Source organism: Rhineura floridana, chromosome 6 (assembly GCF_030035675.1).
Source record: "Rhineura floridana isolate rRhiFlo1 chromosome 6, rRhiFlo1.hap2, whole genome shotgun sequence".
Classification (NCBI taxonomy): Eukaryota; Metazoa; Chordata; class Lepidosauria; order Squamata; family Rhineuridae; genus Rhineura; species Rhineura floridana.
Window position 1 is genome coordinate 117,420,790 of NC_084485.1, and position 21,964 is coordinate 117,442,753.

Here is a 21,964-nt window from a genome sequence, read left to right on the forward strand (position 1 = left end):
TAGTTTCCTACAAAATAAAAGCAGTGACACCTAGGTAAGCCCTGCCTAACTGCTTTAAAAAATAGGATGAGAGGAGGAGAGATTTACAACACAAACACAATCCTTTGCTATGTTCACTCAAAAGTCTGATTGATTTGCAGCACAATCCTAACCATGTCTACTCAAAAGTCCTATTGAATTCAATGGGGTTTACTCCCAGTATGTGGGATTAGCATTGCAGTTCTACTCCCAGCAACACAAGATGAAAGCTTCATATTGGGAAGGTTTTCAAAGCAGGCTATGAATTAGTCAAATAAAATGTAGAATATGGTATTTTTGCAAGTAATTTAAAAAATCCTGCATGTACACTTTTATTTTAATCATAACTGAAATTGTTTACAGTAAACAATTGCCTACCAAGATCCTGCTGTGATTTTTTGTTCTACATTTCCTGATCTGCACACAGACAGAAAGGGACTTTTGCTACAGCTGAAAGCTATAAACTTACTTATGAGATTTTCAGACAAGTAGGAAAAGACAATAGTTTTCTGGCCTTGCAGTGGGTTCTAGCTATTTCCTGGAGGTCAACAAATCCCTTGTCAATCACAACCCTGACTTCACTTATTGGCTACAAACATGAAAGGGTGGTGTTAGAGCAGCCAGGTAAAAGCTCATCTAACAGAAGTTGCAGGGGCGGAGGCTGATGTTTTGGTGTATATCTGTTGAACCAGATCACCTAGAAACTTAATTTTTTAAAAAATGAAAGCTGAGAGTTCAGAGATTGGACTGATTCACCTGGAAAGGACCCCAAAAATCCAGAGTCTCCAGGTGAAAACCAGAGACCTGGCAACCCTATTCCCCAGGAACTCTGGGAGTGGTAGTTTTGTGTGAGAGATAAGAGTCTCCTAATAATTCCCAGCACCTTTAACAAACTACAGTTCTCAGGATTCTTTGGGGGAAACCATGACTATTAAAGTGGTATAAATTGATATAAATGTATAGTGTGGATGAATTAGAGATGTTAACAGGAACAAGCAAGAGACATCTGCACTATATATTTAAAACACTATTATACCATTTTAAACAGTCATAGCTTCCCCAAAGAATCTTGGGAACTGTAGTGCTCAGAATTGTTTGGAGACCTCTGTTCCCCTCACAGAGCTACAATTTTCAGAGTTCCCTAGGAACAGGGATTGATTGTTAAACCACTCTAAAAATAGTAGCTCTGTAAAGGAAATGGGTATCTCCTAACAACTCTCAGCACCCTTAACAAACTACAGTTCCCAGGATTCTTCAGGGAAAGCCATGACTGATTATAATACTGCTTTAAATGTATAGTGTCAGTGTGGATGTAGTCATACAGTGATAGCATTTTTTTGTCTCTTGTAATGTTTTGTTCCATCTTAATATTAACTTTTAACAAAAACTGTTAGAATTGATTTTTGTTTTTTACAAAAGGAAAAAAGAAACATGCTTTATTTAAAAAATATCATATCAAAATTTGTCCACATGCAAAAGAAAGCTGTCATTAAGTTTTTATTAGCCAGCAGTCAGTGTCACAGCTAGAAACCTGTATGAATTTCTCAACGAAAAGGACTTCTGATAGTGGTGGTATGATGATAATTCTAAATTTCCTCTTTGCAGCTGCACTTGATCCCCAGTATTTGGTAGAATCTCTCTTTTCTGTGACTTAACAGTTATTGGCTCAGCTACTAAATTGGCATAGAGCATTTTTTTTTTGTTGAACCATAAATTAATTCCACATGGCAATACAACTCCCCCTACTCCTCAACCTTTACCTTGAGGTGGTTATAAAATACATAGAGAGCAACGATTTTTATTTTACTTAATAACATTCTATAAGGGAATGCATTTTAGTGGAGTTTAAGTACAAAGCACACTTCAACAGCTAGCCCTTTTATGTAACTAAACTTTTATTAAACTGTATCAGGAACGTTATGGTCATTTAAAATAAATATTCCTTGAATCAGTTTTTGCAGTTCTTAAACTTGTAATTCAAATGAAACCCTTGAGAGACATCAAAACAGATAAAAAACTAGCATTTTTGCTTTTAGCTGGCTACTGAAAATGTATATTTTAAAGACAGTTTTCCCTGAAGAGTGACTTAGGCATTTTATATTGCATATGATATGGGATCTTGTAATTTAAGGTTTTTAAGATACTGTTGTGTATACTTAATTTTTACTATATATGCCGTTCTTTCGATAATTTTGTTGTACACCACTTTGGAAACATTTGCAAGGAAGCAGTTTATAAATCCTTAGACAAATATCTGTTTATTCAGTATTCATCCTGATTTGCATGCACAAAGCTTGCATAATGATTAGGCTATGTCTGATCTTTATTGAGCATTTGTTCTGGTTTGTTTGCAAGACTGTTATACAACAATGAGCATTGTCCCACATTCATCCTGATTTCCTTGCGGGGTGTTTACTCATATTCCCATTAATCATTTGTTCATCCCTCAATTTTCAATGCATTTGGCTTCTCTCAGATTCTCATTTTTCCACATCAGTTTGTGATTTTAGGAGGGATCGTTTCAATAGCCCTGTGCATCTTACCTTTCCATAGCGAGACAAGAACCTCAGTAGGACCACCTGTTCTATCCACTGGAAAGTCCCCCAGAGAGTTCAGGAATCCATCAGGATCCATACACTTCCAAGGGTGAATCATCTTAATCTGTCCCCCATCCTTGCAGAAGAGGACAGCTGCTGTGACCATGACGATGGAGTCAGATGCCCCCCCCATATTTCTGGATCACCCCCTCTTTCCACTTGTAGCAAACACCAAGTTAAGGGTATGTCCTGCACAGTATGTTGGGCCAATGACATCCTGAGACAGTCCCATGGTTACCATAGAGATCACAAAATCCTGAGCTGGTCCAATGGCTTTAAATCATTATGTTGTTGTTATGTGCCTTCAAGTCGATTACGACTTATGGCGACCCTATGAATCAGTGACCTCCAAGAGCATCTGTCATGAACCACCTGTTGACCATTGAACTGTACTGTCACTGATTTTATTTTCCATCAAGTCTGCAAGTTTGGAGAAGTAACACTGTTATGTCTTTGCTGGCTTGAGAGCAGATACTCCAAGGCCAGCCATTGTCATGGTAACGTGAGATAGCAACTGGGAAAGTTCTAACAGAGTCTGTAAGTTGTGTCTTCTGTATTTTTGCCTCTGAACTGAGAGGTTGTCTTCTGTGTCATGTCTTTGAACTGAGAACTTCTCTCCTGGGGGGGGGAGCAACTCTACATGTAATCTTAAAGCCTTAAGCCATAATGTCTTGTAGTAAAGACTCTTAACTTGATCTAATGCCTCTGTGATGTTTCTTGCTCAACTTAACTCCAATGTAACATATGCTGTTTCATGCAACAACGCACACACGTCAACAGGGTTATGGGCCCAGATCCACAGCATGTTACTCAAGAGTAAGTTGCTGGTCTGAACGGCAGACGGAGTTCCAGAGAGGGCAGCTTGATTGATTGTGCCAGACAGAGGTGAGCAACATGGCTGTAAACCTGTCTGGGGGAGGCTTGCCGATGGAACGACTTAATGAAAAGAATTATGCCAGCTGGAAGCCGAGGATGCGGGCTTTGCTGATAAAAGAGGATTTATGGGACATTATAGATGGACCCCCTCCGGCGGTACTGACCGCGGCCTGGACGCGTAGAGATCAGAAGACGCAAGCTTTTATACTTCTGGCTCTATCAGACTCTCAACTGTTACACGTGAGAGATGTTACAAACGCCAAACAGATGTGGGACGTGTTGGAGGCCCTACATGTGCAACAGACTGCGGGATCTAAATTGTGTTTGGCAAGGAAGCTGTACCAGATGCGCTTCATGGGTGAGTGCGAAATGAGTGAGCATCTCACGGAATTCAGGCGCTTGTTTGCAGAGCTGACGGACCGAGGCGTCGAACACTCTGAGCTTCATAAGACCTATCTGATCCTGGCTTCACACGATGGGACTTGGAATAATATGGTCATGGCTTTTGAAGCCATGCCTGACGGAGGTCTGAACGTTGCGTTTATTGAGGAAAAACTGTCGCAGGAATGGCAGCGGAGACAAGAGGCGAAAAGTGCTGAGGAAAAGCAAAGAGCCAAGCTGAAAGAAGAAAGCAGCTGCAGACAGGAAAACAAGCGGGAACAGCAGCGGCTGAAGTCTTGTTATGCCTGTGGGGCTCATGGGCATCTTCAAAGAGACTGTGCAGTCAAGCGCAACTCCAGGAAAGGAGGCTTGAAGCAGGGAAGTGTGAACTTTGTTTGTAAACAGAAGTCTCAAGATTTAGGACCTGTTAACTGGATTCTTGACAGCGGTGCGAGCCATATATTAATCAAAGACAGGAGTTTGTTTTACACTTCAGAAGACGTGCAGGATTTTGTGCAACTTGCGGATGGATCGCAGAAGAATGTGGAAGCCCAAGGACTGGTGAGATTTGATAAACTTGGAATAATGTCAGATTGTTTGTTTGTACCAGAATTGGCTCATAACGTGTTGTCTGTGAGAAAACTGGTGAGTTGTGATTTTTCAGTCTTGTTTCACAAAGACCAATGTTTTGTAATGAGGGGAGATGAAGTGTGTTTGCAGGGAAGCCTTAATGATTCACAGTTTGTAATAAAGAGCAGTCAAGCAGGGTGTGCTGTGTTAAACGCTGAGGTACACACACATCAAGGCTGCATCCATGAATGGCATCAAAGGCTGGGGCATGCAAATTTTGACACGATTAAGAAAACCCCGATGCAAAGTGAAGACATGCGTTTGAAGGATTGTGGACAGTTAATGGATTGTGATTCTTGTCATAAAGCTAAAATGACTATTGTACCAATTAACCAGGAGGCTGAAAGAACCACAACAGCTCCCTACCAGCTAGTTCGTGTTGATTTATCAGGGCCAATAAATGCTTCACGAGGAGGTGCAAGATTTTTTATGGTAGTGGTCGATGATTTTACGAAATACAATCATGTTTATTTGCTTAAGCAGAAAAGTGAAGCAGAGCAGAAGCTGAAGCTGTTCATTAAGAGAATCGAAACTCAACATGGCGTCACTGTGAAAGCGATACACTCAGACCAGGGGGGGGGAATTCACAAGCAAAGCATTGGGTGACTTCCTCGAGAGTAAGGGAATAAACCAGAATTTCACTGCTCCTTACAGCCCGTTTTCCAATGGATCTGCTGTGAGAAAAAATAGGGTGCTTCAGGAAGCAATGAGAGCCATGCTGATGGATTGCAGTTTAGGGAATTCTTTCTGGGCAGAGGCGATTTTGTATGTGAATTATATTCACAACAGGGTGTTTCATAGTGCTCTTGGAATGTCTCCTTATGAGAAAATCACTGGTAGAAAGCCTAAAATACAACACATTCAAAAATGCTCAGATCTTGTAAGTTCAGGTCTGTGGCTTCCTTTATGGAATCAATCCATCTCTTGCTTGGCCTTCCTCTTTTTCTACTCCCTTCTGTTTTTCCCAGCATTATTGTCTTTTCTAGTGAATCATGTCTTCTCATGATGTGTCCAAAGTATGATAACCTTAGTTTCAACATTTTAGCTTCAAGTGATAGTTCTGGTTTAATTTGATCTAACACCCAATTATTTGTCTTTTTCGCAGTCCATGGTATGCACAAAGCTGTCCTCCAGCACCACATTTCAAATGAGTTGATTTTTCTCTTATCTGCCTTTTTCACTGTCCAACTTTCACATCCATACGTAGAGATCGGGAATACCATGGTCTGAATGATCCTGACTTTGGTGTTCAGTGATACATCTTTGCATTTGAGGATCTTTTCTAGTTCTCTCACAGCTGCCCTAACCAGTCCTAGCCGTCTTCTGATTTCTTGACTATTGTCTCCATTTTGGTTAATGACTGTGCCGAGGTATTGATAATCCTTGATCATTATATCCACCTTTAAATCCCCAACTTAGTTCGCATTCTAAAGCAGTCTAAAATCTGCAATACATAATGAAAAACAAAATAAAAACAGCAAAAGCTGATAAAAACAGTAACATCAGTAGAATATTTGACAAAAAAATGAAAATTATTAGTGGCTGCCTCTTCCTGCCCCATGCTCCCTGAAAGAGTATAGTTTTTGACACCAGAGATGGAGCTAAAAAATCTCTTTGAAAAGGGGTTCCACAGCTTGGTGCCATTGTTGAAATGGCCCTGTCCAGTGTAACCACCCACCACACCTTGGGAAGGGGCTCTATGTTCATACCAATGTACGTGCATAGAGCTCCTTTACATGAGGAGGGACCCTTATTGAGCCAAGGTCCCTCTTCACATGGAGGAGCTCTATGTGCATACATCTGTGCACATGTAGAACTCCTTCCCAGGTGCCTGGAATGTGCAGAAGTCAGAGGAATATGGCTGCCAGTGCAGCAATGTGGCATGGGGCTATCCCATACCCTCTCCGCTCCTTCTTTTAGGGGGATAGTGTTGACCCCCCCATCCCAAGCATTCCACTTTAGCCAATTTCATTCTCAGTCTCTACTATCAAAATATTTGACTGATTCACCCAACCAGTAGGACTTGCAAGTGCTTAACTTTGGCTGGATTTTCCCCAAGGAGGAAATGTCACCCCTACAATTCTATGTTCAAAACACAAATGCACATCAATTTGCTAAATAAGGAACCCCATAGTTAGAAGGTCCCAAAGGCCTACTGGTAGTTAAGAAAGACTAACAATATCGTCTCAACAAGTGCACTCCAGTGAAAAATAACATCCTATTTATGACAACAGATGATGCCACATGGGCACTGCCATTCTTATTTTTTATAGTGGCAGATTCAAGGAATGCACAGAAATTCATTCTAATCTTATCAAGCTAATCATTTGCACCAGCATCACCTACTCAAAACCTTAGCTAAAAGTTCCAGAAATGCAAGGCTACTCTTTTAAAACTTCTAGGATGCCTCATTCTAAACACTTGCAAACTTGCCTGCAGGCTGGCTTCAGGTTTGGGGGGCCCTGGGCAAACTGCTCTTGGTGAGCCCATTGCCTTTACTTGGTGAGCCTCCCCTGGCTTTCTTACTTGGTTGTGGATGGGTGGCCTGCCTGGCCAGGATGATAATGATGATAGCACTGAACTGAGTTCTAGATGATACACCCAAACTCTGCTCCCTCTTCCAGGCTTATGTGGCACTGCCTAGTCCAACCACAACTGCTGCTTCAAAAGCCTTCCCCCAAATCCTGCTTCCAAAGCAGGCAGGCTTTGTAGCACAGGTGCCTGAAGAAGCCAACCAAGTGAGGTGAAAAGTATCATTAAGTATCATGCAACCACAAGGAGGATACATCAACTAAAAGAACTTTAATACACAACTATCTATCAGTTTTTAATGCAAAACTGAAACTACCTTCTTATCCTCAATGTTGTTTAACATCTATATGAAACCCTTAGAAGCAGATATTTGGAGTGAGGTGTCAGAAGCACACTGATGACACCCAGCTCTATTTCTCTGTAACATTTGAATTGGGAGAAACTGTGCAAGTCCTGGACCAGTGCCTAGACTCAGTGGTGGGCTGGATGAGGGCCAATAAACTGAGTCTGAATCCCAGCAAGATGGAGGGTTGGTTGATCCCAAGTTCAGATCATTGGTTAATTGCCTTCACTAGATGGGATTGTACTCCCTCTGAAAGAGCACGTTCATAGTCTGGCTCCTGGATCCATCTTTGTGGCTAGAGACCCAGGTAAACTCAGTGGAGTGCTTTTTATCAGCTTTGGCTGTTAAGACAGCTCTGGCCATTTCTGGACCGGGATAGCCTGATGACTGTAGTCCATGCATTTGTAACCCCTAGGCTGGATTACTGTAATGTACTCTATGATGGGCTGCCCTTTAGGTTGGTTCGGAAGCTGCGTTTGGTGCAAAATGCGGCAGCACAACTGCTGATTAGGGAAGGGTATCACCAATATGTTACTCTGCTGCTGCAAGATTTGCACTGGCTGCCCATTAGCTATCAGGACAAGTTCAAGGTGCTGGTTTTGGTGTACAACGTTCTATGCAGCTTGGGACCAGGATACCTGAATATCATCTTAAGCCTTATATACCCACTTGATGACTGCGCTCTGCGGGTGTGGGCCTCTTGTAGATACCATCTTATCAGGAGATCTGTTCCACACAACACAGGAAGCAGACCTTTAGTGTTATAGCACTGACACTTTGGATTTCCCTCCCCTTAAATATGAGACAGGCACCACCTCTGTTATCTTTTAAGTACCTACTTAAGACCTTCTCCTTTCAGCAAGCCTTTTAAGTAGAGACCTTATTCTAGTCTGCATCTGTGTTGGATTTGCTTTTTAAGATGTTTTTTAAAAGCTTTTTTTTTTTAAAAAAAGATGTTTTTAAGATGTTTTGTTTTAATATGTTTTAAAATATGTTTAAATTATGTTTTAAAGTCTTTGGTTTTTAAGATGTTTAAGAATGCTTTTATATATAAATTTATATATAAATTTAATAAATAAATAAAAAATAAATAATAATTTAAGAATGCTTTTAGTGTTTTTGTTTGCCACTCTGGGCTCCTTCTGGGAGGAAGGGCAGGATATAAATGTTAACAACAACCAGAAATTAATTAATTAATTAAAAAAACACAGCCCTCGGGAGCTGCCTAGGGCAGTTCCTGGTATAGCAAGCCAGGAGGGCTAATATGTTACACAGGTAGCAGAGTGCACTGATGGAGAGATGGGCAGGAGGAGAGAGGGAGCCTGCAGAAGGGCAAAGGAGTTTTGCTTGCTATAAGACAAAAGGAACAGAGGCAGGAAAGGATAGGCAGCCAGCTGGCGAGGACAGGCAACAGGGGAGTGTGTGCTCATGGTCTCATTGCAGGAAGAGATATTTTTATGAGTTCTTTTTGGGATCAAGGTTTGATTTTAAATGTACATTTTTGCTGTTATTGGGACTATAGCTTGGTGTTTTTACTGTTAGACGTTATTTTGAAGTATGTGGGGATTGCTTGACGTTGTATATTTATGGAAATGTTTTTATTAGTTTATTTTTATGACGATTGTTTGACTATATTTTGTTTTATCTTTTTAACTTTTAGAATTAATTATGTAATTTTTGATGTTGTAATCTGTCTTGAGCATGGCTTAGCTATGGAAAGGTGGCATACAAATAAATGATGATGATGACAATGATGATGAAGAGTGGGTGAGCAGAAGCTACAAGCAGGCCTAGGCAGGCCACATCACATTTTGCTCTGGCGAAGCCTACAAGGGTTACCTGCATGCCTGTTTCATCCAAGTAGGCCACTTCCATACATCCCAGGCCCTGCCACCTACCCCTCTAGGCAGGCAGATGGCCAGGGGTGACAGAGGCCCAAGGCAGCAGCTGAGGGCCTTTCTGGGGCCTCTGGGCCTTGACACTTGTGTGTGAAATGAGTCGGGCATGCTAGTGTTGCAAATGTTAGGGTTGCATTAGGCAAGTAATGTGAGCAAATCCAAATATTTAAAATTTAACACTGCACATACATATAGTCCCAACCAGAATCCACAAACAAGCTGTAACATAATGGAACAAAAAATGGCAATTGCTATTTTTGTTATGATGTGCCTTTGGGGGGGGGGGATATTCAGTATAGTCACACATCATTGACACTAATTATTTTAGCACCTTATTGGCAGCAACTGCTGGACAAAAAGGTCATGTGTAGGATCAAAATAAGTTCTTGGTTTCATCTGTTCGTTCCTTCTATACTCTCAAGTTTATTTATGGCTAGCCAAGGCTAGATGTCAAATCTGGGTCTCTCAGAACAAAATCTTAATAATTAACTGGCAAAGCTGAACATGATCGTTTCTGACACACCTACACTGGTAATTATTGCTTTGAGGCCATTTACTAATGAAATTAATGTATTCATTGCCCTAACAAATTAGCATAACTCATACATAGTGCCCCACATTTCAAGACCTTCCTAGGAAAACAACACTTAATAGTGCAGAGTGAAATGACAAGAGCATGGCATGGAGACAGCATGCTCTGAATGACTACATGTTAAAAGCCGCCATGACTAAGAGAGTATTACAAAGCCGAATGTAAACACAGTACGGGTAATAATACCATTAACAGGGTCATCAAAGGCATACCGTTGATTATCATTTTTGCATTTCAAAAATACTCAGATCTTATGATGGTAGTAACTATGCAATTTAATAAGCTCACTACTTCTTGCTACTTTATAGCAGACAAATAATTCTTTGCAGAAGCAGTTACTTCTTCCCCATTTCATTGATAATGATTACATGGACAATGTTTCTCCTCTTAGCGGGAGGAATGTAATGTGTCTAAAGCTGCAGGATTATTAAGGAAAGCTAAAATACATTATATTGGTCAATGATATCAACATGTAAATGTTAATTCTAGGACCAAAGAACTTATGGTTTGAGATAAAAATTTAGATGCTTTCAAATTCAAGTCATGCGCCAAAAAGCAAAGAAATTGTACGTTAAGTGTGTGCCTTAACTGATATGCTGTGTAAGCTTTGAGAAGTGCAAATTAGATAGTTTCTCCTTAAAATGAAAAGAAAATTGTATTTCTCCTCTATCGCTACACAAAAGGTAGTTAAAAGCTAGACTTCTTTACATTGGGCTTTCTCTCTGAGCACCTGACCTCCCAGTATGCCTTGCTCAAACATGAACTGCATGGAACAATAGTGTGTGGAAGTTACCCATTAATGGTCAAGAGCTGCTAGTTTCTGATGAGCATCCTTAGTGAAGCGAGCTTCTTCAAAAGAACATGCAGCTAGAACAGCAACACAAAGACTGAAGAAGGTTATATTAGGGTTGTGTACAGCCCCCAAGATTCACCTTGTACCTGTTTCTCTGCATTTTGAAAAATTCGAATCTGTTTTTGACTTACTCTGCATTCACTTCAATCTATAATTCAGGTTCTGATCCACTCAGTATAAAACAAAGCTTTCTGCTCCCCATTCACTATAATGGGGAATCTCAAAATGGCTATACCTTTTCCCAGAGTGATGCAAGGCTTTGTGGGGGCCTGATCCAATTGCAGGGTGTAGTGAAATCATATCTCAAATCAGGAAGGTGGGAAAGACCTCCAAATCAACCTACCGTAATTCATCCCTTTTTTCAGCCCCCAAACAGAGCTGATGTACATTAATTTGTTGTTGTTATGTGCCTTCAGGTGGATTATGAGTTATGGTGACCCTATGAATCAGTGACCTCCAGTAGCATCTGTCGTGAACCACCCCGTTCAGATCTTGCAAGTTCAGGTCTGTGGCTTCCTTTATGGAATCAATCCATCTCTTGTTTGGCCTTCCTCTTTTTCTACTCCCTTCTGTTTTTCCCAGCATTATTATCTTTTCCAGTGAATCATGTCTTCTCATGATGTGTCCAAAGTATGATAACCTCAGTTTCATCATTTTAGCTTCTAGTGACAGTTCTGGTTTAATTTGTTCTAACACCCAATTATTTGTCTTTTTCGCAGTCCATGGTATGTGCAAAGCTCTCCTCCAGCACCACATTTCAAATGAGTTGATTTTTCTCTTATCCGCTTTTTTCACTGTCCAACTTTCACATCCATACATAGAGATCGGGAATACCATGGTCTGAATGATCCTGACTTTGGTGTTCAGTGATACTTCTTTGCATTTGAGGACCTTTTCTAGTTCTCTCATAGCTGCCCTCCCCACTCCTAGCCTTCTTCTGATTTCTTGACTATGGTCTCCATTTTGGTTAATGACTGTGCCGAGGTATTGATAATCCTTGACAAGTTCAATGTCCTCATTGTCAACTGTAAAGTTACATAAATCTTCTGTTGTCATTACTTTAGTCTTCTTGACGTTCAGCTGTAGTCCTGCTTTTGTGCTTTCCTCTTTAACTTTCATCAGCATTCTTTTCAAATCATTACTGGTTTCTGCTAAGAGTATGGTATTGTCTTCATATCTTAAATTATTGATATTTCTCCCTCCAATTTTCACACCTCCTTCATCTTGGTCCAATCCTGCTTTCCATATGATATGTTCTGCATACAGATTAAACAAAAAGGGTAATAAAATACACCCGTCTCACACCCTTTCCGATGGGGAACCAATCGGTTTCTCCATATTCTGTCCTTACAGTAGCCTCTTGTCCAGAGTACAGGTTGCGCATCAGGACAATCAGATGCTGTGGCACCCCCATTTCTTTTAAAGCATTCCATAGTTTTTCATGATCTACAGTCAAAGGCTTTGCTGTAATCTATAAAGCACAGGGTGATTTTCTTCTGAAATTCCTTGGTCCATTCCATTATCCAACGTATGTTTGCGATATGATCTCTGGTACCTCTTCCCTTTCTAAATCCAGCTTGGACGTCTGGCATTTCTCGCTCCATATATGGTAAGAGCCTTTGTTGTAGAATCTTGAGCATTACTTTACTTGCATGGTATATTAAGGCAATAGTTCGATAATTACTGTATTCCCTGGGATCCCCTTTCTTTGGAATTGGGATGTATATTAAATGCTTCCAGTCTGTGGACCATTGTTTAGTTTTCCATATTTGTTGACAAATTTTTGTCAAAATTTGGACAGATTCAGTCTCAGTAGCTTGTAGCAACTCTATTGGTATGCCATCTGTTCCTGGTGATTTGTTTCTTCCAAGTATTTTAAGAGCAGCTTTTACCTCACATTCTAAAATTTCTGGTTCTTCATCATATGGTTCCTCCATGAATGAATCTGTCATCCTTGCATCTTTTTTATAGAGTTTTTCAGTATATTGCTTCCATCTTCCTTTTATTTCCTCTCGGTCAGTCAGTGTGTTCCCCTGTTGATTACTTAACATCCCTACTCGTGGTTTAAATTTCCCTTTAATTTCTCTAATCTTTTGGAATAGGGCTCTTGTTCTTCCCTTTTTGTTGTCCTCTTCTATTTCTATACAATAACTATTGTAACAGTTTTCTTTGTCTCTACGTACTAGTCGCTGTATTGTTGCATTTAGGGTTTTAACCGTGTTTCTATCTCCTTTTGCTTTTGCTTTCCTTCTCTCTTTAACCATTTTAAGAGTTTCTTCAGTCATCCATTGAGGTTTTTCTCTCTTTTTAATTAGAGGTATTGTCTTTTTGCATTCTTCCCTGATAATGTCTCTGACTTCACTCCATAGTTCTTCTGGTTCTCTGTCAACTAAGTTTAAAGCCTCAAATCTGTTCCTTATTTGATCTTTATATGCTTCTGGGATGTTATTTAAATTGTTTTTTGGCATTATGATTGCCTTGTTGGTCTTCTTTAGCTTTACTCTGATTTTCAATATGACCAGTTCATGATCTGTACCGCAGTCTGCTCCTGGTCTTGTTTCTGCAGGAAGTATGGAACTTCTCCATCTTCCGTTGCCAATTATATAATCAATTTGATTCCTATATTGACCATCTGATGATGTCCACGTATACAGTCATCTTTTTGGTTGTTCAAAAAATGTGTTGGCAAGAAATAAATCACTGGCTTCACAGAATTCAATAAGTCTTTCTCCTGCTTCATTTCTGTCGCATTAGCCCCATTTCCCCACAATTCCTAGTTCTTCTCTGTTCCCTACTTTTGCATTTCAGTCCCCCGTTATTATCATCATATCTTGTTTTGGTGTGTGATCAATTTCCTCCTGTACTTCTGCGTAAAATCTCTCCAATTCTTCTTCTTCTGCATTTAATGTTGGAGCGTAGACTTGGATGATGGTTATAGGTTTCCCGTTTAATCTCATTGATATCAGTATCTCAGACCTTGCGTTGTAGCTCCTAATTGCTTTTGCTACATCACTTCTCACTATTAAAGCAACCCCGTTTCTTCTTGATTTCTCAGTACATTAATAGGATATACCTTATAAAAAACATGGGAGCAGGTTGAACACATCTGCTGTCTGAAAGCAAATGCCTCGGAATAAAGCAATTTTCTTTTAGGGTGGGGAACTTCAGGGCTGGGGGCCATATACAGCCCTCCAGTCACCTTTATCTATCTGGCCCTTAGGTCTTTCCACAAGCCATGTGTTTTCCCAGACCAAACTACTCCCTTGAGTGTTTTTGTCTGACTGTGACACTAACTGTGATAATGCCTCTTGCCTGTATGGAAAATGGAAGATTTGTCTCTGCAGAGTGGGGTGGGGTTAAGACATTTCTGACTTTTGTGTGACTGGAATGTAGTCTACTCTATAAGGGTAAGGCATCCATTGCTCCTCTCACTTTTTTACCTCTGGTCCTGGCCAGTACTGGCATGCAGCCCCTGGAAAGTTGTCCATAAAGGAATGTGGCCCTTGTGATGAAAAAGGTGGTTTAGCAGTCTGTCCCACTTCCCAGAAAATTCTGGGAATTGTAGCTCTGTGAGGGGAATAGGGTTCTTCTAACTCACCCTTAACAAATGACAGTTCCCAGGATTCTTTGGGGGAAGCCATGACTATTAGAGTTGATGTATGGCTGCTTCAGATGTTGAAAAGAAGGGGCAAAGTTCTTCCCGGGAGCAATTTCCACCATGATGTTGTCTCCCCTGCCCTTATGCATGTTTATTCATGGTAATGTTTTAACTGAAATTTTATACTCCACTGAAAACCAGAGTTAGAGCACAAGCACTCAAATCTCTGAAGAATTCAGCAAGACCAGTATAGAAAGTTTAATTTACACTTCCTTAGGGATGTGCAAATTGAAAGGAGTTAAATATCTTTTTCTGAAAGAGATTGTATTCAAGCTTCAGGTGAGGCTAGCTGACAGACTTGCTGTTGGTAGGAAAATGTGAACAAATCACTAGAACAAGTCACCCTTAACAAACTACACTTCCCAGGATTTGGGGGAGAAGCCATGACTGTTAAAATGGAACTAGAGTGCTTTAAATGTATAGTGCAGATGTAGCCTTAGAGTCTGTATCTGTATTGGAATTGATGATTTTATTGTTTTATCGCATGTTTTGTGCTACCCTGGAAGAAATACATATATAGTGCCCCCTGTAGGAAATGTATTTGTTGCCTTTTTTTTTGTAATGGCGAGTGTCATTTCACCATCCTACAACAAACAAGGTCATTGGGTGACCTTGAAGGGGAAGGGCTGTAATTCAATGGTAGGAGTGTATGTCTTGTATACTGAAGGTTTCAGTGGACTGTCTGCAGGTCTTCTGCTCTGGCACACAAGCAGTGATGAGGAACATACATCTTTTTTAATCCATTAAAATATTTTGACCCTGGGTTTCCATTCCTGAAGATGCTCAATCAATCATAAAAACCATAAAAGCAGATGAATATTATGAGAGTCAATGTGGTATAGTGGTTACAGTGGACTAGGACCAGGTTCAAGTCTCCACTCAGCCACGAAGCTCATTGGGTGACCTTGAAGGGGGTGTAACAGTGGTAGAGCACATGCCTTGCATACTGAAGGTCTCAGGTTCAATTCATGGCATCTCTGGAAGAAAAATTATGTGACATGGGGAGGGGGATCCATATGAAAACCTGGAGAGTCACTGGCAGTCAGAGTGGAAAATAGATCTAGATTGACCAACGGTCTAACTCAGTATAAGGCAGCTTCTTATGTTTTCTTCCTCATCGTTGTGAACGACAGTGTCATTCTGTGCAATCACTTGTGGAGTGAAGAGAGATAAAGGATTTTTAGCACATTACATGTGTTAATTGGCTTACTTATGCCAGGCATCTTTTTAAAATTGTGCATTCATGATGATCTCTGCTCATGATGCTATTGAGGCAGTCATATGCGATCCCACTTTCAATGCTGTTTGCACCTGCAAAAGTTTCAGGACGGGTCATACTGCTTAATTTCTGATCAGTATGACCTGTAACTTCCTTCTGAAATCCCATAAATTTTCATAATATAAATGTTTGGAGGGGTGTGGTGGGTGTCCCACTTTTGTTGTCCCTCCAGAAAGCAAGATAGTAGCATTGGGGAAACATCACAGAACTCATAATGTAGAATAAATTCACCACTAATGCACTATTATTGTGTCAGCACATTGCAGAATACACTTGCAATAAAATGCCAGTCAAGGGGGCCCTCTGTAATCAAAGCCTGTTTTGTGAATTACCACTTTTAAGTATGTAATTATCATTGCCTTATTTTTTTGCCTCTTATTTTTCATTTCCCTCTGACCCCACCTTTTACAATCCCACCCCAAATTATACAACCATGAGAGTGGCTGTATACTATAGCCAGCGTGGATTTTTCACATTCTGCCCTGTTAAATTGAAATTGAAAATACACCCCATGCCATTCTGCTGCTTCCCATAAGTTCATTTCAAAACAAAACCTTACAAAACCTTCTGAACTCAGAAATGCTTGCTTAACATCCCTCTAAGTTTTCATGGTGATACACAGAACACTCAGAGAGAATCAAGAGTTCAAAGTGTAAAACAAGAGAAAAATAATCCAGATGCCTGTTGGACTTTTTTCTGTCAGTGGTCTCACAATTTTTTGAAATTAATTAAAAATCAGCCATGTTCACAGAGTACCTATAATCCTATTACTGACCTTGCCCCATACTCTGACCTTCATGGTCTGCAGATTAAAAGTTAAAAAAAATATATGGCTGATTTTTAATTATTTTAAGAAATTTAACATTGGAGTCTATGGTAAGGCAGGCATGCTAATTAAGAACCAACTGTCAGTGTTCTAAAAGTCAGACTAACAGCTGTTTGGTTTGACTAATCAGGGGGTCACACCCATGCCAACATTTATTCCACTTTAAACAGCCATGGCTTCCACCAAAGAATTCCAGGAAGTGTAGTTTAGGGTGCTGAGAGCTGTTAGGAGACTCCTATTCCCCTGACATGGCTCCAGGGGCCAGAGTGGTTTAACAGTCAGTCCCTCTTCTCAGAGATTTTTGGGGATTGTAGGTCTGTGAGGGGGATAGGGCATCTCCCAACAATTCTCAGTATTCTTCCAGAAACGACAGTTCCCAAGATTCTTTGGGGAAAGCCCTGTCTGTTTAAAGTGAAATAAATGTCTGGTGTGGATGTGGCCAGGGACAGCTTTGGTTTAAATTTTGGTGGGAGACTATGCATGTCTGCTGTGGAATAAAAAGGTGGGGAAACCCCCGCCCAAGTAATGATAATGTTAACATGTTTTCCTTTTGGAAAGGAAAGTGGCTTTCCCTCTGTCCAGTGCCTACACATCCAATCTCCTCCCCTCCCTCCCCCTCCTCATCTGCCTCCCCATCCCTGCCCCTCCCTCAGGTCAGTTTCACCTATCCTTACCATGACTGAACAGGAGTAAATCCCATTGAACTCAATAAACACACAAATGATCAAATGTTCCCTCCCCTCCTTCTCCCTCCTATCCTCTCCCTCCCTCCCCTTCCCCTCCCCTCTCCTCCTCCTCCCTCCCTCCTCCTTCTCCTGCTCCCCCATGGTTAGTTTCACCTATCCTAAGCATGATTGCATGGCAGTAAAACCTACTGAACTCAAAAAGCATGCAAATGATCAGACCTGCCTTCCCCTCTCTCCTTCCCCTCTCCCCTCCCCTGCTCCACCCTTCTTCCTCTCCTCCGCCTCCCCTGCCGTCTCCAAATTCTTCCAAGATATACAGTAAGTGGATTGGACTGTGAAAGACCAACCCAAATTATGGGTTTTTGATTCCCACCCTTGGCTCCTACTGGAAGGAAGCGCAGGATATAAATTTAATAAATAAATAAATAGATAAATAAAATTGCTATTGGATTGTTGTTGTTTGTTATGTTTTTATAATGTGTTTTGTTTTGCTTTAACAAAACCAGTCCTTCGGGTATCAAGAGACTAATACAACTAAACAACAACAACAACAACATGCTCAGTGGCACGTTACCAAATTCTTCCAAACTACACAGGAAGTGAATTGGATTGTGTTTGCATTTTTACAAATTTGTAGGGCAGTACAATATTTCAGAGAGGAGGCCAGGTCTTCTGTTCCCCTGGTGCATGCACTATAGCTGCCCAATTTCCCTGCTTTTTAAAGTCTGATAGACATATCAGTTGGCTATAGGTATGTTCTTAAACTGCAAAGATTCTTTGTGTATTAGTGAATATATATATACCTGCAACTCAGAATATCACTTTTTCCATCTGATGCAGCACAGTCCACGATAGCTTAGACCACAATAGCTTTGTTAGTCCTTAGAGTGCCACGAGACTCTTTGTTTTTCTATGCATATTTACTCAAAAATAAGTCTCACTGCATTCAGTGGGGCATACTCCCAGGTCCATAGGCCTATGGCCAAAAACACCACTCAGCAAAATTAAGAAAAATAAAAACCAGAAGCCAATCTCTGTAAGGCCCAAATAATTAATGAGTTACTGCCCATGCTGCAAAGACTCACTGAAATAACAGCAATTTGAGCTGGTGTCTAAAGATGGGTAAGGAAGGAGCTGAACAGATATTGCAGTGCAAAGAATTCCATAATATACACAGATGAACCACAATAAACTGTTTGAAACCTGAACCAAAAAGTGTGTGGGTGAGTGGGTGGAAGCGACTTCTCTGATGTATGTAGGCACAAAGTGATCGCCATAAGGGGACATGTAAAAATGTAGAAGGATCCAGATTACAGAAACCTTTTTATGTAAAAGGTCGCTTCACTGTGTCAAGGGATCCATTTTCTATCTAACAGCAACAGATCTGAGAAGAAAGTTGGCAATTCTCTTCTCTGGAACGAAACAAGTTCCTTTCTACCACACTGACAATGAGATGCAGAGGTTTTTTTATTATTCTTCCAAACTCAGCCCATTTGCAAATCTGTATCATATTTCACAGAACTCCAGAATAGTTTCTTGATTAAGATGCTGTGTGTTATCATCCATCACTACTTACATGCCTAGACATTCCTACACCCACCACATTCTTTTTGGGTGATGAAACTGTAGTCTTCCAACAACAGCAAACAACAAAGAATGGAACTAGGGGCTGGCGACTGCCTCTTGTGCTTTTCCATTGCCCAGAGGACAAAAGTATGTTGTAGGGGACTCCAGATCATACAGTCAACCAGTATAAAAGCTTATGTTTGAATGAGTAACAGCAGTTTGCTAACACGGGGGTGGGGGTGGAGGTGTGGGGACAGGAGGGCTTATTTCAGTCTAAAAGGGGAATGGAGAATTTGCCAGGGTGCTTCTCCTTATGAATCCATAGTGAAATGTTAGATGAATTAAGAAAAATAAATTAGGGCTGAGAAACAAAATAATTAGGGCTGTGATTGGGCAACCAGTGGCTTCCTCATAGATGCTACTAGCTCTGATCTAAATTGTGGTTCTGGTAGGAATGAGCACACAATTGCTTTCTCTGAATAGTGTTTCCTTTTTGCAGCTGTCTGGGTCATACAATATTGCTACTATGCAGATGCCGCACTACACAGGAGGGGTAGGGTGGACAAATGAAACATAAAATATACTCCCCCCCCTCTTTTTTCTTGTCTATTTTTGCCAGTAGCATAGTGGCCAATTCTGAAGTGCAGGGTCGCTTTATGATAGTCACAGCCACATTCCCTTTTAAGATTATACAACCTTCTAATATTATACAGCCACAAGAGCGGCTATATACTATAGCCAGTGTGGATTTTTGACATTCTGCAATGTTAAATTGAAATACCCCCATGCCATTCTGATCCTTCCCATAAGCTCATTTCAAAACAAAACCTTACAAAACTTATAGTCCTGAACTCAGAAACGTTTGCTTAACAACCCTCTGAATTTTCTTGGTGATACACAAAACTGTCAGAAAGAATTGAGAGTTCAAAGTCTAAAGAGAGAGAGACTTTTGGACTTTTTTCTCTCAGAGTTCTCATAATCTGTTGAAATTAATTAAAAATCAGCCATGTTCACAGAGTACCTGTAATCCTGTTACTGACGTTGCTCCATACTCTGACCTTCATCTTCTGCAGTTTAAAAGTTTTAAAAATGCATGGCTGAGGTTTAATTAATTTAAGAAATTTTGGCTGGAACCCTATGATAGTGTTGGGCATGCTCAGTAAGAATCAGCTGTCAGTGTTCTAAAAGCCAGACTCACAGCTGCTGGGCTTGCCTAATCAGGGGGCCACAGCCATGTAAGACCTTTATTTCACTTGGGACAGTCATGGTTTCCCCCAAAGAATCCTGGGAAGTGTAGTTTGTGAAGGGTGCTGAGAGGAAATTCCTATTCCACTGACAGAGCTCCCGTGGCCAGACTGGTTTAACAGTCAGCCACTCTGATTGAAGGTCTGTGAGGGGAACAGGGTGTCTCCTAGCAACTCTCAGAACCCTTCACTTACTACACTTCCCACGATTCTTTGAGAGAAGCCATGACTGTCCAAAGTGAAATAAAGGCCTGGTGTGGATGTGGCCAGGGACAGCTTTAGTTTAAATTTGGGTTGCAGGTTATATGTGCCCGCTGTAGAATAAAATGGTGGGGGAAACGCTGAAAAGCAATGATACTGTTCACAATGTTTTCCTTTGGAAAAGGAAAGGGGATTCCCCTTTGCCCAGTGACCACCCACCCAATCTCCTCCCCTCCCCTCCCCCTCCTCCTACCCTCCCTACCCCTCCCCCAGGTCAGTGTTGGACTATGACCTGGGACACCACACGGCCATGAAGCTCACTGGGTGACCTTGGGCCAGTCACTGCCTTTCAGCCTCAGAGGAAGGCAATGGTGAAACCACCTCTGAATACTGTTTATCATGAAAACCCTATTTATAGGGTCACCATAAGTTGGGGTCAATTTGAAGGCAGTTCATTTTCATTTTCAAACATGATTGCACAGAAATAAATCCCACTGAACTCAAAAAGTATGCAACTGGTCAAACCCACCCTTCTCCTCCCTCCTATTCCCTCCCTCTTGCCCCTCCCCTCCCCTCCCCTCCAATCCTCTCCTTACCAAATTCTTCCAAGCTATACATGAAGTGGATTGGACTGTGAAAGACCAGCCCAAACTGTGTTTGCATTTTGACAACTTTGTAGGGCAGTCCAATATCTCAGAGAGGAGGTCAGGTCTCCTGCTCCCCTGGTGCATTCACTATAGCTGCCCAATTTCCCTGCTTTTTAATGTTTGATAGAAATATCTGTGGGCTGTAGGTACATTCTTAAACCGCAAGGTTTTTTGCCTATTAGTGAATTATATAATAATCTGGTCAGGCTAGAATACTGTTTTCTTCTTCTCTATCACTGTCACCATTTGACTGCTCTTTCTCATTGTCAAGAGATACTGTTTGAATTACTGAATTCAGTGTCTACACGTTTATGTCCAACTGCTTGATGATGTAGATGGGATGCTGTCATCAGGATTTACTGCCTCTTCTTTTTCAATTAAAGCATTCTTGCTCTCCACAACTTCTTTTGGCTTTTTGAAGTAGAAACTAATAAAGGCTTGCTTGCAATTGACACTCTTCTCAGGGGCTAACACACTCCCCTTCCATGCTGATTGGCTCATAGGATGCTGGAGAAAGAGGACTTTGCTGGAACCTGGCTCCCAAAAAAGTACAGAAACTCAGACCCCCTGGGACCCCAGATGACTACACCTGATTTTTTACTTCCCATAAAACATCTAGGCTTTATTTACTGTACAGTAGGGCCCCACTTTACGGCGCTTCACTTTATAGTGATACGCTAATGCGGCAGCTTTCAATTAGGGAAAGTCCCCGCATTAAGGAGCTTGTTCCGTTTTTACAGCAGTTTTTTCCCGTCGCGTGCCATTTTGATGTCATTTTCGCACGATGTGTCCCATTATCATCAATGGGTTTCGCTTTACGGCGGGGGTCTGGAACGGAACCCGCCTTATAAGCAGGGCCCTACTGTACTGAGGTTCTATATGAGGTATCGCATTGATTTTGTGTTTGCATCTTGGGGATTGCCCAACTCTGCTTGCTTGTAGAGTTAAACATTGCATAGCTAAACTATGGGATTTGCTTCCACAAAATGTAGTGATGGCCACCCACCTGGGATGCTTTAAAAGAGGATTAGACAAATTCATGGAAGATAAGGCTATCAATGGTGACTAGCCACAATGGCTATATTCTGCTATCACTGTTGGAGGCAGCATGCCTTTGAATTACAGTTGCTGGGAATC

At 41.1% G+C, this 21,964-nt stretch overlaps 1 protein-coding gene across 9 annotated transcripts in view; it reads right to left on the minus strand.

Annotated features, from left to right (window-relative positions):
* LOC133387866 (uncharacterized) overlaps positions 1–21,964 on the minus strand; it is a 448,159-nt gene that overhangs the window by 297,372 nt on the left and 128,823 nt on the right. The window lies entirely within an intron of this gene.